Source organism: Macrobrachium nipponense, chromosome 22, assembly GCF_015104395.2.
Source record: "Macrobrachium nipponense isolate FS-2020 chromosome 22, ASM1510439v2, whole genome shotgun sequence".
NCBI lineage: Eukaryota > Metazoa > Arthropoda > Malacostraca > Decapoda > Palaemonidae > Macrobrachium > Macrobrachium nipponense.
In genome coordinates, this window is record NC_087213.1 from 54,303,646 (window position 1) to 54,319,142 (window position 15,497).

The following is a 15,497-nucleotide window of genomic DNA, read 5'->3' on the forward strand; positions in this document are numbered from 1 at the left end:
TTCGTTCTCTATCAAAGAGAGTGAAGGAGAAGCCTTCCTCGAAGGAAAGCTTCAATGGTGAACAGAATACTAAGACGATAGTTCAAGCCAAAACTGGAATATCCCGTCCGATCTCCTCTATTCCAGGTTGGTCGCCTACTGTGAGATAGTTTCTTTCAGCAGCAGTCTTCTTCACAATGCTAGAAATTCCAGGAATTCGAGCATAGGCGAGGTTCCCGATTATCGTGTAACATATCGGGATTCTCGTCTCGCTCACTTTGGACCGTGGTCTCGCGTAAGTGTTTGAAGATCGTAAAAAAACTCGAACACTCTGAATGCGCTAGAAATTCCGTAGAATTCTAAGCAGTCTGCGAAACCCCCACCGAATTCGTCAAACGATATCGGCTGGTGGTCCTCTCGATTCCCGTAGAAATCGAGAATGGAGCAGGATTCCTCCTCAACGACCGGGGCTTACGTCAGGTAGGACCGAAGGTCCCCCCGGTAGCGCAGTCCCGAACGTGGGATCCTACAAAGAAATCTCTGTAGGATCCTTCCCCTTTCCCTCGTAGCCGTAAGGAGAGAGGGAATGGGGAAGGAATTGGATACTCGCTCGCCTTCCCAGTGGAACTAGCAGTTGGAGAAGAGTAGGAGCAGCCATCGCCTTGCGGCGATGGCCTCTCAGAGTCTGGGGAAAAACGTATCGTCCGGAGAAAACGTTTTCCCGCGGAGGGTTACGAACTCTCACTGTAGGTAAGGGTCTGCCGCCACTGTGAACGTCGTCGGGGTGTGGGGCTGATCGACACCTGACAGGAGAGAGCCGATACCGTCCTCGACTCATTCCAGTCCTCGTCGAGGTCGAAACCTCTCAGGAGGACCGAAGGAGTATTTAAATACGGTGTCCGAAGACACGTAGAAACGCCGCTGTCGCAGTAGAGGAGGTGGAAGTAGCTTGATCGACCGGCCAGAACTGAGAGAGCCTTCTTGTCCGGAGACGAGACACTGGTTCGAGACAGAATCGGCAAGCTCGATCGCGGCAGACCCACCGTCGGTTTGGGTTCCCTCTCGGGCCCCAAAACGACTCGAGTAGAGACGTGGCTCTGTGGTGGGAGCGGCAATCCTTCCGCAGGGTCATTATGCTGACGAATCAGCTTAATGACTTCTGCAAATTCCTCTGTATCTCGGGAGTAACCGCGTCTTGCGGAGTAGGACCGTCCAGTCCCTCCAACAAGAATAGATCCCTAGATACTCCTCCTTCAGAAGGAGGAGAGCAGACCCCTGACCGGTCGCCTCCAGCTAATTGCGCGTATGTCCTGGTCGGTCCTAGAACCGTTGCCTGGTCCATACGGCGTCATAGCGGGGGTCGCGAGCGGCGCACCTCTCGCGATCACTCATAGGTACCTCGCTCCTCCCGGCGTAGCCCGAGGAGGTTGAAGGTACAGGAGAGGCAGACTGACGCTCCCCCCCTAGCTCGCTGGCAGGACCAGCGTGCTTGGAGGGCTGCTGCTGATCGTTCAACCCGCGGTGGCGATCGAGCAGCATGCCTAGCCTTGCCGCTCGCCTGAGGCGAGAGGCTTGGCTGAGAACGTCGACGCTGATCTCTAGCGTCAGGCGAGCTGTTGCTGGTTACCGTCTCCGCCCGGTCCCGATGGGAGCGGCTTCAGGTGACCTGCTAGGCCTCGGCTGTCACGGTGAGACCGGCGAGCGTTCCTCTCGGCGCGTCGAGCCGCTGGGTAACCAGCCGTGGCTGGTACCGACTGCCGCGGGGACCCCTTCCTCGCCTCAACCGTTATGGGAGAGGCAGACCTGACGCTCCCCCCTCGCTCGCTGGCAGGACCAGCGTGCGTGGAGGGCTGCTGCTGATCGTCAACCCGCGTGACGGTCGAGCAGCAGGCCTAGCCTTACCGCTCGCCTGGGGCGATTGGCTCGGCTGAGAACGTCGAGACCGATCTCTAGCGTCAGGCGAGCTGCCGCTGGTCACCGTCTCCGCCCGGTCCCATCGGGAGCGGCGGACGGGTGACCTGCTAGGCTCTGTATCGCGTCGAGACCGGCCAGCGTCCTCTCGGCGCGTCAAGTCGCTGGTACCAGCCGTGGCTGGTACCGGCGGCCGCGGGGACTCCTTCCTCGCCTCAACCCGTGGCTGATCAGCGACCGTCACGTTAGCCCGAGCAGCCAGTTGATCGCTGCGAGAGCGTCCACTGGCCTGGCGAGAGTTGTGTGCACGACTCTCGCCAGTCTTCTGCTCCGCGCCGCTGTCTTGACGGCGAGCGAGCTCGGGCGTCAAAACTTTGGCTGGACGGTCTTCTTGGAAAGAGCGTCCACTCGGTGCTTCTCGCGAACGAGAAGCGGCCCGAGACGGAACTGGTTTAGCGGCAGGCCCGCTAGCACCAGGTGAGGACGCACCAGCCGAGGCTGGTGCCCTCTGGTCCCCGTCGACTTCTTCTTGCAGAAGAAGCGACGGGCCCCGTTCCCGAAGGAACAGGAGGACCAGCAGAAGAGCTCCCCAGCTCGCCTGAGCGAAAGCCTGGCCCTTAGAAGATCCCGAAGGAGTCTTCTTAGGGGGGTGGGAAGGAGGCAACCTTCTTCTTCTTCGGCTGTTTGGCCTTAGAAGTCGAAGGGGAAGGAGAGGCAGCGGACGACGAAGAAGACGACGAAGACGACGACGACACCTTCTTCCTCTTCTTCTTCTTCGCCAGGCTCCGCAGGACAGGCGTCATGGTCTTCCATCCAGGAGGAGCCGGGGCAGTTGCCGAAGCAACAGGGCCCGACTGCACCTGTCCGGAAAGACCTGAGACTGTGACAGCATCACCAACAGCAAGAACAACAGGAACAGGTCCAGGAACAGCAGGAACATCTGAAAGTGAATGAGCAGCAGGCACCTGATCTGAAAGGGAATGAGCGGCTGGGACAGCAACAGGTACGGCAGGCACGGCAGGTACCACAGGAGAGACAGGCGTCCTGCGGCCGCTACCGTCATCCTCGGCACTGGCGGCAGGTCCAGGGGGGTACTCTTTGGGCAGCGGCAGTCCGGGGTCGGCAATACAAAGAACCCAGGTGGCGGTGCACCGTCCTGATTGGCACGGCAGGAATTGGTTCTGGATTGCAGCCGTGGGTGTTACCGACATGTGGTGTGGACACCAGGTGCGGTGACATCTCATATGCTGGTGTCGAGATTGTGGTTGTTGTAGTGGTTACCGTATCATGAGTGACCACTGCCGACCCCGCCAACCGCTGAATCAACCCCTGCAGTCCCAGCGACTCCCACACCTGTTCCAGGTCGTCCTCGCTGATGGCAAACCTGCGGAATGCAACAGTCGGGTTTAGTTTAGAGGGGCTTCCTCGCGCCTGGGGGGAGAGAACCCCACCAGAGCGGCGGAAAGACCCCACCGAGTACAACTGGACGTCCGTTACCAAAGGAGTCACTGGACTTTCCGATGACTTCTTGTGTCCTCGTACAGACCCACTGCGCCTCTGACGAATGCATACACGTTACACAGGGCTCGTTGCGGGAGCACTCTCGCCCCCGACAACGAGTACAAACCTCGTGAGGATCTACATCTACATCCAAGGTCGTCTCCCACGGATGTAGCACCTGCGGTAACATAGATAGATTAGTAAGAGGGGTTCCCTCACGCACGGGGGGAAGACATGCCCCACCCCGAACGCAAGGAAGACCCCAATACAAAATACAATGAAGAAGCTGAGCGGGGGGCAGGAAGGAAGACGAAGAAATCGGCTACCAAGGAGTCGCGGGAGCTTTCCGACGACTTCCTGGCAGACCTTCGCTTCCCCCACCCCCGCACAGCAGTGCAAAGTAATATGAAAATGAAACAGAATACTGCCCTTGCGATTCACTTCATAGAACTTAAAGGAGAAAGATCATTCCCGATCAACCCCGGGTAAGAACGGAAACTTGATCCAATAATATGATGCTATCATAAAATATATATGAAAATGAAACAGAATACTGCACTTGCGATTTCATTTCACATAAAAATCGTAAGGATCAATTCCCGGGTAAGAACGAAAATTGATCCAGATTAAATTCATGCAATCAATAAATGAAAATGAAAAGAATATTGCAATTGCGAATCCACTTTCATTGCATTCTATTATACAAACTTAAAAGTTCGTGCCGAGCGCAATCACACTCTCGGTAACGAACGCACAGGGCAAAAATATAATGAAAAAAGTACTTACATTTTTCAATTACACCCTTCGCCCAATACATGACTCGGCGCGAGCGCGCCCGTCCTCGGCACCGAGACATAATTCAAGGGTTCATAATTAAGTAATGAAAATGAAAACAGTGTACTTACAGTTTCATTTTCAAGTCAAACAAACCATTAGTAGAAAACACAATATAAACAAAGCATACGACGATGAAGCGGGCAGAGAGCGATGACGAACACGTCCTTCACACCCGCGGCCGAAAGCAAAAGTGATTTGTTTACCTCCCAGTCGCGCGGCGCGCGACTGTCGGACAAGCAGTTAACTACCGTTCTCCCCTTGTTCGAAGCTTACGACCGTTCCAGCTGCCGCTAGCTACTTCCTATTGTTAAAGGACCGATGGTTTGTATTACGTATCGGAACAATTGCATTTTTCCTAACTATACAAACCTGAGGTCCTTTTACAATAGGAAGGTACTAGCGGCAGCTGGATAGGTCGTAAGCTTTCGAACAAGGGGTTCGGTAGTTAACTGCTTGTCCGACAGGCGCGCGCGCGCGACTGGGAGGTAAACAAATCACTTTTGCTTTGGCCCAAGCAAAAACTGCAGAGTGAGGGGTGGCATGAGGTGGGGCTATGTGTAAAAGGACCTCAGGTTTGTATAGTTAGGAAAAATGCAATTTTGGACAAATTGTCATTTGTTCCGACACGGCATACAAACCTTCGGTCCTTTTACAATAGGAAGACTCACTTCTTGGTGGGAGGAATCTGAGTCTTTTGTGAACAGACTGGTGTTCGCCCAACCTTGGAAGCCTCCCTGGTCGTAAGAGCGAGGGAGGGATCCAAGCCTCTGTCCGAATTGATCGGTCGGGGTGTGCACCGCAGGATCAATGGTCAGACCTCTGGACCGAGTACTAAGAGAGGGGCATGCGCATCTCTTCGTACCAGCAATGCAAGAACTTGTTCCTGTACAGGAGCAAATATAAAGTCATGGGTTTGACTCTTGTAGGCATCCACTTCCCCCCCTTGTAGAAGGAAGTGGTGATATTCTGCTCCTATCCCTAGTGAAAGGGAGGGATAGGATGGGGCTCTGTCATATAGCTCACCTGCATCTCGTCCTCATCCAGCGTAGTGACGACCATGGCCCTCTGCCCACAGGTAGAGGGGAAGGAAAAGATGGGAAGAGAGAGCCAGTCACTCACTCACTCACACATCCATCCACACAGTCACACCAGGACTCGATGCTGTTCAGCCTGCGAGGGTCTGGGTTAGCTACACAACTTGTTGAGCAGCCTCCACGGGTCCCAAGGAAAAGGTATCCAAGGACCTGTGGGCAATATCCCGAAGGTAGAAGGACGTAAAGGTAGTCTGGTTAGACCAGACCCCTGCCTTCAGGACCTGCGCCACGGAGAAGTTCTTGCGAAACGCCAACGAGGGGCCAATACTTCTGACTTCGTGAGCTCTCGGACGGGACGTACGGATGTCGTCACTACCATCAGCCTCATACGCCCTCCTGATGACCTCACGCAGCCAGAATGAAAGAGTGTTCTTGGATACTTCTTTGGTGACCCCGGTGCTAACGAAGAGGCGTCGACACTCAGGCCTGAGGTGTCGAGTTCTCTTCAGATAGCGCCGTAGCGCCCTCACAGGACAAAGCAGCATCTCATCCGCATCATTAATCGGTGAAGTCCAATAAGGGAGGGAATCGTGAATGACTCGAAACCTGTCATCAGGGACTGACGGTTCTGAGTCTTCGCAACGAAGTTCGGGACGAAATCGAGCGTCACGGATCCCCATCCCCTGGAGTGTCGTACATCATAGGAAAGACCATGAAGTTCCCCTACTCTCTTCGCCGATGCCAGGGCCAGCAAGAAGAGGGTCTTGAGGGTCAGATCCCTGTCTGACGACTCTCGGAGTGGCTCGAACGGTGTTCCGAGTCAGACTCCTAAGGACGAGAGTCACGTCCCACGCAGGGGGCCTGAGTTCCCTGGGTGGGCAAGACCTCTCGAAGCTCCTCATCAGCAAGGAGATCTCGAACGAGTTCGAGATGTCCAACCCCCTCAGTTTCAGGACGAGCGCCAAGGCGGACTCTGTATCCTTTAACTGTGGGGACTGAAAGGAGCTTCTCTCGAACGAAGAAACACGAGGAAATCCGCTACCTGCTGAAGAGTGGCTCTGAGAGGAGATAGGACCCCGTCTACGACACCAACCACAGAAGACGGCCCACTTCCCCTGGTACACAGCTGCAGAGGACTGACGGACGTTTCCAGCCATCTCTGTTGCTGCGCTACGAGAAAAGCCTCTCGTTCGCAAGAGATGGTGGATAACAGCCAGCCGTGAAGACGTAGGGACTGGACTGCTCGGTGGTACCGCTCGACGTGTGGCTGGGCGAGAAGGTTGTGCCAAGGGGGAATCTCTCTCGGTTCTCCTGCGAGAAGAGCCAGCAGGTCCGGATACCAAATGGCCTGTGGCCATTTGGGAGCCACCAGGATCATCCTGAGATTCGGGGTGACCAGCGCTCGACTGATCACCTTGCGAATCAGGCTGAACGGGGGAAAGGCATAGGCGAAGAGGTTGTCCCACGGTTGTTGAAGAGCGTCCTCTGCAGCTGCCCATGGTCGGCACGCCGAGAAGAACACCTGGAGCTTCCTGTTGTGCCGGGTGGCGAACAGATCCACGACTGGTCGCCCCCACAGGTCGAAGAGCCTTTCCGCCACGTCCTGGTGTAGAGACCATTCGGTCCCTATCACCTGATCCCGACGGCTCGAGCGTGTCTGCTACTACATTCCTCTTCCCTGGAATGTAGCGTGCCGACAGCTCTATTGAGTGTGCCTGAGCCCACTCGTGCACCTGCCGAGTCAACTGGTACAACGGGAGAGACACTAGGCCCCCCTGTTGTTGACGTAAGCCACCACCGTGGTGTTGTCGCACATCAACACCACTGAGTGTCCCATCAAGCGGTCCTGAAACTCTTGGAGAGCGAGGAACGCTGCCTTGAGTTCCAGTACATTGATGTGAAGGTGCTTGTCGTTCTCGTCCCACACTCCTGAAGTCAGCAACTCCTCCAGGTGTGCGCCCCATCCCTCGGTCGATGCGTCTGGAGAACAGCTGCATGTCCGGGGGGGGAGTGCGCAGAGGCACTCCTCTTAAGAGGTTCCTGTCGTCGAGCCACCAGGCTAGGTCCTGCCTCACCTCCTGTGTCAGTGACACTGGAAAGCTTGGGGGATCCGTCGCCTGTGACCAACTCTCCTTTAGTCTCCATTGAAGAGACCGCAGGTGAAGACGCCCGTGAGGGGACTAACTTCTCGAGTGACGACAGGTGTCCGATCACGACTTGCCATCGCTGAGCTACCTGTTCCTGCCGAGACAGGAACTGGTTGGCTGCCTCCCTGAATCTGCTGATCCGCGAGTCTGCGGGGAAGACTCGCCCTGCTACCGTGTCGATCAGCATACCCAGGTACTTCATCCTCTGCTTGGGCTCGAGATCGGACTTCTCGAAGTTCACAACGATCCCCAGATCGCGACAGAACTCGAGCAGTCGATCCCTGTCCTGTAGCAACTGCGAGCGGGAGCTCGCCAGGACTAACCAATCGTCGGAGAATACCTCATCAGCGCTTATCCCGTGCGAATGGGCCCAAGCAGACACCAGAGTGAACACTCGCGTGAACACCTGTGGGGCGGTTGAGAGACCGAAGCACAGTGCCCTGAACTGGTACACCGCCCGTCGTGGATGAAGCGGAGGTACTTTCTGGAGGACTGATGAATGGGTATTTGAAAATACGCATCCTTCAGGTCCACTGAAAGCATGAAATCGTTCTCCCTGATGGAGTCGAGCACTGAGCGTGCCGTCTCCATCGTGAAACCGGGTCTGCCGCAACAAACCGGTTCAGGGGAGAGAGATCTATCACCGGGCGCCAGCCTCCCGTAGACTTTTTCCACCAGGAAGAGTCGACTGTAAAAGCCCGGTGACTGATCCGTGACGATCTCTACAGCTCTCTTGCTCAGCATGGTCTTGATCTCCTGTCTGAGTGCTACGTCCTTCGATGACCCTGGAACGTACGACTGCTGTTGGACCGGGTTGGAGGTGAGGGGTGGCCGAGATTCGAAGGGTAATAGATATCCCTCCCGAAGGACATCTACAATCCAGGTCTCGGCGCCGTAGCGCTGCCAAGTTGCCCAATGGCTGGCCAGGCACCCCCCCACTTACGGCAGCAGGTGAGGGGGAACGCCGTCCCTAGCGTTTCCCCCCTTTCTTCGACTTCTTCCCAGAGCCTCCACGGGATGAGGAGGGCTGGGAGGAGGGCTGGTTACGGCCCCCCTTGCTAGAAGTCGAAGAAGACAGAGTCATTCCTCGGGGCTTCGACGCAGCAACCGTCTTAGCAGCCGAGGAAGCGCTAGCCGAGCTCTTAGACTTGGCCGCAGTCCGAGGCTGCCCAGAAGCCTTCGAGACTGCCGGTGAACCAGACGGTCACTGTCTTCAGTGCGCCGTCTGTCCACCGCAGCGTCCACCATCTCTCCTGGGAAGAGAGACGTGGAACTCCGTAGAGGTCCGTTTCGAAGCCCAACGCCGCCTCACGCCCGGCCGCCCTGGAAACCCGAGTAAGGACAGCGTCCCTTCGTCGGAGAACCAGGTTGGCCCACAGGTTCACCGTCTGGTGGGCAAGGAAGGAGATGGCTCTTCCCCCAGACTGGCAAACTCTCCTGAAGGCCGAGTCCTCTTCGGGAGAAATTCCCCCGGAGTTGGCTGCGACCTTAGATACTGTGAGGGACCACAGATCTAGCCAGGAGACGGCCTGGAAAGCTGCCATGGCGGTAGATTCCAGGCCGAGTGCCTCTTGCTTCTTGCTGCGAGAACCACAGGTTCTCGGACAGGAGCTGTTGCAGAGACACACCCGGAGTCAGCCTAGCTAACTCCGGGTTAACCTGTTTTTTGGGCGGGCATCGGGTCTTCAGATGGCACGTAAAACCGCCGCTGTCGTAGCAGAGGAGGTGGAAGCAGCTTGCTCGACCTGCCAGACTTGAGCGAACCGTCTTGTCCGGAGACAAGCGATTCAACCTGGTCCAGCACTGAGTCCGCAAGCTCGGAACGCGGCAAACCCACCGTCGGTCTGGGTTCCCTCTTCGGGCCCAGACGACTCGAGCCGGGACGTGGGCTCGGATGGTGGGAGCGGCGATCCTCCCCGAGGTCGTTGTGCTGACGAATCAGCGCAATTAACCTCGGCAAAGTTCCTCTGGATCTCGGGTGTGATAGCATCCTGTGGAGTCGGACCGTCCAGTCCCTCGAACAGGAGTACCTCCCGAGACCCTCCTCCCTCAAGGAGAGGAGCAGCGACAGCCCCCTCTAGGTCTCCTCCAACCACCTGTGCGTACGACCTGGCTGGTCCGAGAACCGAGCCTGGTACGTACGACGACGTGGCGGGATCCTGAGGGGCGCACCCCTCACGATCACTCCTCAATACCTCGCCCCTCCCGGTGTAACCCGAGGAGGTTGAAGGTATGGGAGAGGCAGACCTGACGCTCTCTCCTCGCTCACTGGCAGAACCAGCGGGCTTGGAGGACTGCAGGCGATCGCCAACCCGCGGTGGCGATCGAGCTGCAGACCTAGTCGAGCCGTCTCGCTGTGGAGAACGGCTGGACCGAGAACAGCGGCCCCGGTCTCGTGTGTCAGAGGAGCTGGTGCTGGTCGCCGTACCCGATCGCTCTCTGTGAGAGCGACGGTCAGGCGACCGGCGAGCTCCACTGTCACGGTGAGACCGGTGCGTATCCTCACGGTGCGTCAGTTCGCTGGTACCAGCCGTGGCTGGTGCCGGCGAACGGGGGGACCTCTTCCCAGCCTCAGCCCGTGGCCGGTCATGGACCGTCACGTCCGCCCGGGTAGCCAGCCGCTCGCCGTGAGAGCGAGAGCTGGTCTGGTGAGAGTCGCGTGAGCGGCTGTCACCAGTCTTCCGCTCCGTGCCGTGAACCTGACGCTGAGCGGACTCAGAGGTCTGGTTCCTGGCTGCACGGTCGCTGGTAGGCGACCGTACACTCGGTACCTCTCGCGAACGAGCGGCCGAGACGGATCCTGCTGCCGTGGCCGAACCACTAACAGCAGGTGAGGAAGTGCCGGTGTTAGTCGGCACCCCTCTGGTCCCCGTAGTCTTCTTCCTTGCGGGAGAAGAGACGGGTCCTGCTCCCGAAGGAGCAGGGCGACCAGCGGAAGAACCCCCCGTCTCACCAGAGCGAGACGGGCCCTTAGAAGCTCCCGAAGGAGACTTCTTAGGGGGGGGGGAGGCGACCTTCTTCTTCTTAGGCGGGGGAGCCTTAGAAGAAGAAGGGGAAGAGGCGGCAGACGACGACGACGACGAAGAAGACGATGAAGACGACGACGACACCTTCCTCCTCTTCTTCTTCTTCTTCGTCAACCTCCTCAGGACCGACGTCAGGTCTGTCATCCAGGACGGAGCCGGGGCTGCTGTTGCCGAAGCAACAGGGCCCGGACGTACCTGTCCGAACAGACCAGCATCGGGAGCAGCGGCGCCAGGAACAGGGACAACATCAGCAGGTGCGAGCATCACAGGAACGGCAGTCGAGACGGCAGGAGCAGGAACAGGAACAGCAGCGGTGGTCACGGCAGGTACGGCAGGCTGTGTGGACGGTACAGATGGTCGAACCAGCGGCACAGACATCATCGGCACCGGTGGGAGGTCCAGGGGCGAGCTCTTCGGGCACATGAAGTCCGGTCGTGGCAACACGGCAAACAAACCCAGGTGGCGGCATCACACTCCCCCGAGTTACGGCGACTGGCCCCTGCACCGATGTTGTGGTGTCCACAAGAGACCGCGTGCTGGGTGTACACCAGGTGAGGAGGTGACGCGTAGCCGGGTGTTGTCAGGGTCGTGGTGGTGGTTGTGACGTTGCATGCGTAACCAACCGCCACGGAGCCAGCCAGATGATAGAGCAGACCCTGGACACTCGGCACGCCCTGCAGCCCCAACGATGCCACACCTGTCCGAGGTCATCCTTCACGGCAACCGCACCTGAGGAGGCAAAAGTCGGGTGATTAGGAGGATCCTCTACCCGCCGTCGCGCGGAAGACGAGCGGATAGAGGACCCAGAATACAACTCTACGTCAGGGTATCTAGCGCCCTCCTCCACACTCGACACGTCAGGAGAGGAGAAGGACCTAGACACCCCCCCCGAAGGGGAAGGCGCGAGACGTGGAAGTTGAGCGGGCGGCAGGAAAGAAGACGAAGTGTCCGTTACCAAAGGAGTCGCGGGAGAGCTTTCCGACGACTCCTTTGCAGGCCTTCGCTTCTTCCTGCCCTCATACAAAGTCCACTGCGCCTCCGACCAGTCATTACACACATAACATGGCTCGGCCCGGGTGCATTCGCGCCCCCGACACCGAGCACACAAAATATGAGGGTCAATCTCCGGGAATGATCTAAACTTCCCGCATTTGCGCCCTTCGATACCCGGGCAAAGTCTCCGTGGGGTAGCGAGGCGAGGAGATTCCATCATTATTCAATGAAGCCGTAATTAATATGCAAAGAGAGAATAATTGTACTTACAATACTCTTTCATACACAATTACAACCAAACTTAGAAAGCAAACGACGAGCAGCGGGCAGAGAGCGAACACACACGTCCATCCACTGTGAGGCCGAAAGCAAAAGTGGTTTGTTTACCTCCCAGTCGCGCGCGCGCGCCTGTCGGACAAGCAGTTAACTACCGAACCCCTTGTTCGAAAGCTTACGACCTATCCAGCTGCCGCTAGTACCTTCCTATTGTAAAAGGACCGAAGGTTTGTATGCCGTGTCGGAACAAACATTTTTTACGTCCGCGCGTTACGAATTCAGGCATCATTTTGTGATAATATTTTTTCTGTGTTGCTTTGATCGTTTTACAATGTGTTAGGTATATATTAAAATGATTGCAATGCAGTGTAAAATACAACAAAAAAAAAAAGTAACTCGTTAGCTTCAACCGTTTTTCGCACAGCTCTATTTGAATACAATTATGTATGAATTTTTTTTTTGCTACCAATATATCGCATTATTTATATATGATATTTTTTTTCATTTCTGACGGTTGCATACTAACCTTCAGGCAATGACAAATAAAGGAGCCAAAAATGAACTCTTAATCTTGAAAACTAAGCGTGCTGTGATTTTTTGAAAAAAATTATTTTTTCCGCTTCCGCGCTCACTCCAAACCCGCCTTGGCATACGGGAGACGTTTTGGTTTTAAGGGCTTAGGCGTAAGAGGGTTAAGAATGAGTGATTGTTACTGTTTTGTGATCCTGTAAATTTTCCGATGACTTGTTTATAGGCTTAAGAACACTTCGAAAGGAGAGTAGAGGTCTCGAGCTGTTCCTCTCACCACCAACAACTCATGACTGATGACCATCTCCAGTGTCAGGAAGTGTTAAAGTGCTTTTCGGAGGGTGGCTACAAACGCGGTAGTCAGCAGGTTGGCCAGTCCAGTCGGTTGTTTACCAGGTATTTCTACAGAAGCAGTCCGCACGGACTGCAAGGAACGTAACTGCGGATACGACATCCACTGGGGACTGGGGCGTCCAATGTATTTCGGCGTGTTTAGTACTGGCCCCTGGGGGGTTAATTACAGTCGTCCGAATAAATATTACTTAAAATTCTTGTTTAGCAGGTAAAGCTGCATAGCAAACCCGCAACTGCCATAGTCTAGGCCGCCGCGGATAAGTACCCTGGATCTACCCAATATACTAGATATAAATATTACTCACAAATAACGTAGTTGTTGTCGTAGTAACGAGCTGTCATGCGTTAGTGCTAGTTAGTAGTAGTAATAGCGAGGATTTGGCTTTATAACAGCTCTCCCTCAAAAGTCCGTATTCTTATTGTTGGGTTACGAACGTCTTCTCGACTTACATAACAGTAACGGTGTTATTTTTGCGATGAATTATCTCTTTTGGGGCTTTGAATCGTGCGGTATTTCATTAACGAAATGGTGGGATGTGCATATCTTTAAAATAAGTGGTCTCCAAGAGAGATTATCATGTCGGAGTTACTTATTATTATATTAACAACATGGACTTGCACAATGGAACAGCTTACATAAGATATATAGTGTGTTTCTCATATATATCTCCACTTCTTAAGGCAGGCAGAAAGAAACAGAAGGAAAATAATGAAAACAAAAGTGTTGAGCTCAATAACACGAAAGCAACTGCCTCTCATAGAAATGAAGTTATAAAAATAAAAAAAGATAATCAAGAAAAGAATGCAAAAACTTGAATATCAGGACTATAAAAGCCATTAAAAACCTGACTTCCAGCTACACTTAGTTGGCCTAGTACACAAGTTTTATTGTGGAAGAGTCACTGTTTTTTTCACCAGATTATCAATTTGATATATAAAATCATCACTCATCTTCTCTGCCCCGTTCGAAACTAGAGAACAAAATCTTTTTTAAATGTTTCTCATTTTGATATATTTCATTTATAGTACTTCAGATTTTTAATTAAACAATTTGATAGATATTTTTAATTTTCAGTAAACTGCACAAGATTTTACAATATATCAAGGAACAACAAGTTTATCTGAATATTTTTGGATGAAAGCATCAAATTAACAGCAAGGACTAAGAGTTGTATGACAGCATTTCCTCTCTGTTTGTTTGTTTGTATGGTATTTTCACGTTGCGTGGAACCTGTGGTTATTCAGCAACGGGACCAATGGATTTACATGACTTCCGAACCACGTCGAGAGTAAACTTCTCACCAGAATTACACAGCTCTAACTCCTCAATGTTCCACCAACTCAGGTATCATCTAAAACATTTTGGTAAACTCTGGGACAGTTTGACAAAAACCACTTTTTCTTGTTACTTGTTTTCTTTAGATTAGCCAGCATTTCTAACAATGACTCTTTAGGCTCTACCATAATCTAACACTGGAAATTTCTGATCAGGTAACCAAGGCTGCATAACCCAATGGACTGTTTTGCTCTCCACTTCCCAGGTAATAAATATTTGTGTATAAGACACCACCTTACTTACGAATGAGTTACACCCTTTTTATGTTGAACACTTTTAATTTGCAATCTTATTTGTTCGTATCTCTGAATATTCGTAAGTTGAATGTTTGTAAGTAGGGTGGTGTCTGGTACAGCGTGAAGAAATCCCGTTTTGATACAAATGAATTTTCTTTAACCATCCTTAAGACTAAAATGTAATTTTTCATATAAAGTTACAATTGTATTATATCTTCAAAAAATGTGCTAGATAAGCAAGAAATGCATAAACAAGTATCTAGAACTTCAGTTTAAATGTTACAGGTAAAGATTCTTTTATCTAAACAAAAACAAGATCAAGTATACTGACATATGCAAAGCGAAGTGTAGCCCCACAACCCCCAACCTTCTGAGGCAAGAAGAGGACTGTTGTACAAGCTAAGTCCCCTACAAATCATAAATTGGTAACTTCAGAGATTTTTAGTTCAGGTTTTCGTGTGAAGCACGTTTGGTCACGTACTTCATTAACAGGGAGCTGCCATTCTCCTTTGTTAATTGCTAATTATGTACGTTACTTGCTTCACAGCATCAGAATCCATGAAGAGCCACACAGAAAAATCCCATAGCCAGAGGTCTTCATTCCCTATGTGGTAAAACTTTGAGACTCTTCCTATCCATGGTACAGATGGCAGTAATCATGAAGTATGGGTGACTACAAATAGAATGCTACTGTATTTTAAACAAGAATGACTATTTACTTTTGTTAGTCTGACCTGCATTTTCCCCAGCTATGGGAGTTTTTTTTTTTATCATTTATAACTTTACCATACTACTGTATACTTTTTCCTGGGTTTGTTTTTCTATTTCATTCTATAAACTTCCTTAGATGAATGGCCACATTTGTTTGGTAATCCATATGAATCTGTAATACAACTACTAATATTGCTAAGGCATCAGAACAATCATAAGAACAATAATTCAAGTTTTCAATACTGGACAAAGTACAGGCAGTCCCCGGGTTACGACGGGTTCGGCTTACAACGTTCCGAGGGTAAGGCGCTTTTTAATTATATTCATCAGAAATTATTTCCAAGGTTACGACGCATGTTCCAGGGTTACGACGCCTACAATGCTCATCTGGCAGAAGAAATATGAAACCAAAAATGCAAAAAAATCAATATTTGAAGGTTTTTTTTTGGCAAAATGCAATAAGAATGCAGTTTATACATAGTTTTCAATGCACCTAAAGCATTAAAAGTAAGGTTTTCTTAGGATCTTTGATGATGTTCTGGCTTACGACGATTTTTGGGTTACAACGCGTCTCATGAACAGAACCCCCGTCGTAACCCGGGTACTGCCTGTATCTCATTTCCATCTTC

At 52.6% G+C, this 15,497-nt stretch overlaps 1 protein-coding gene across 1 annotated transcript in view; it reads right to left on the minus strand.

Annotated features, from left to right (window-relative positions):
* The window catches only part of LOC135198662 (protein HGH1 homolog), a 67,051-nt gene extending 54,007 nt beyond the window's left edge, over positions 1–13,044 (minus strand). The window contains exon 1 of the mRNA XM_064226456.1: positions 12,891–13,044. The gene's annotated coding sequence lies outside the window, so the exon portion shown is untranslated. The remainder of the gene's footprint in view (positions 1–12,890) is intronic.
* Positions 13,045–15,497: the final 2,453 nt, after the last annotated feature.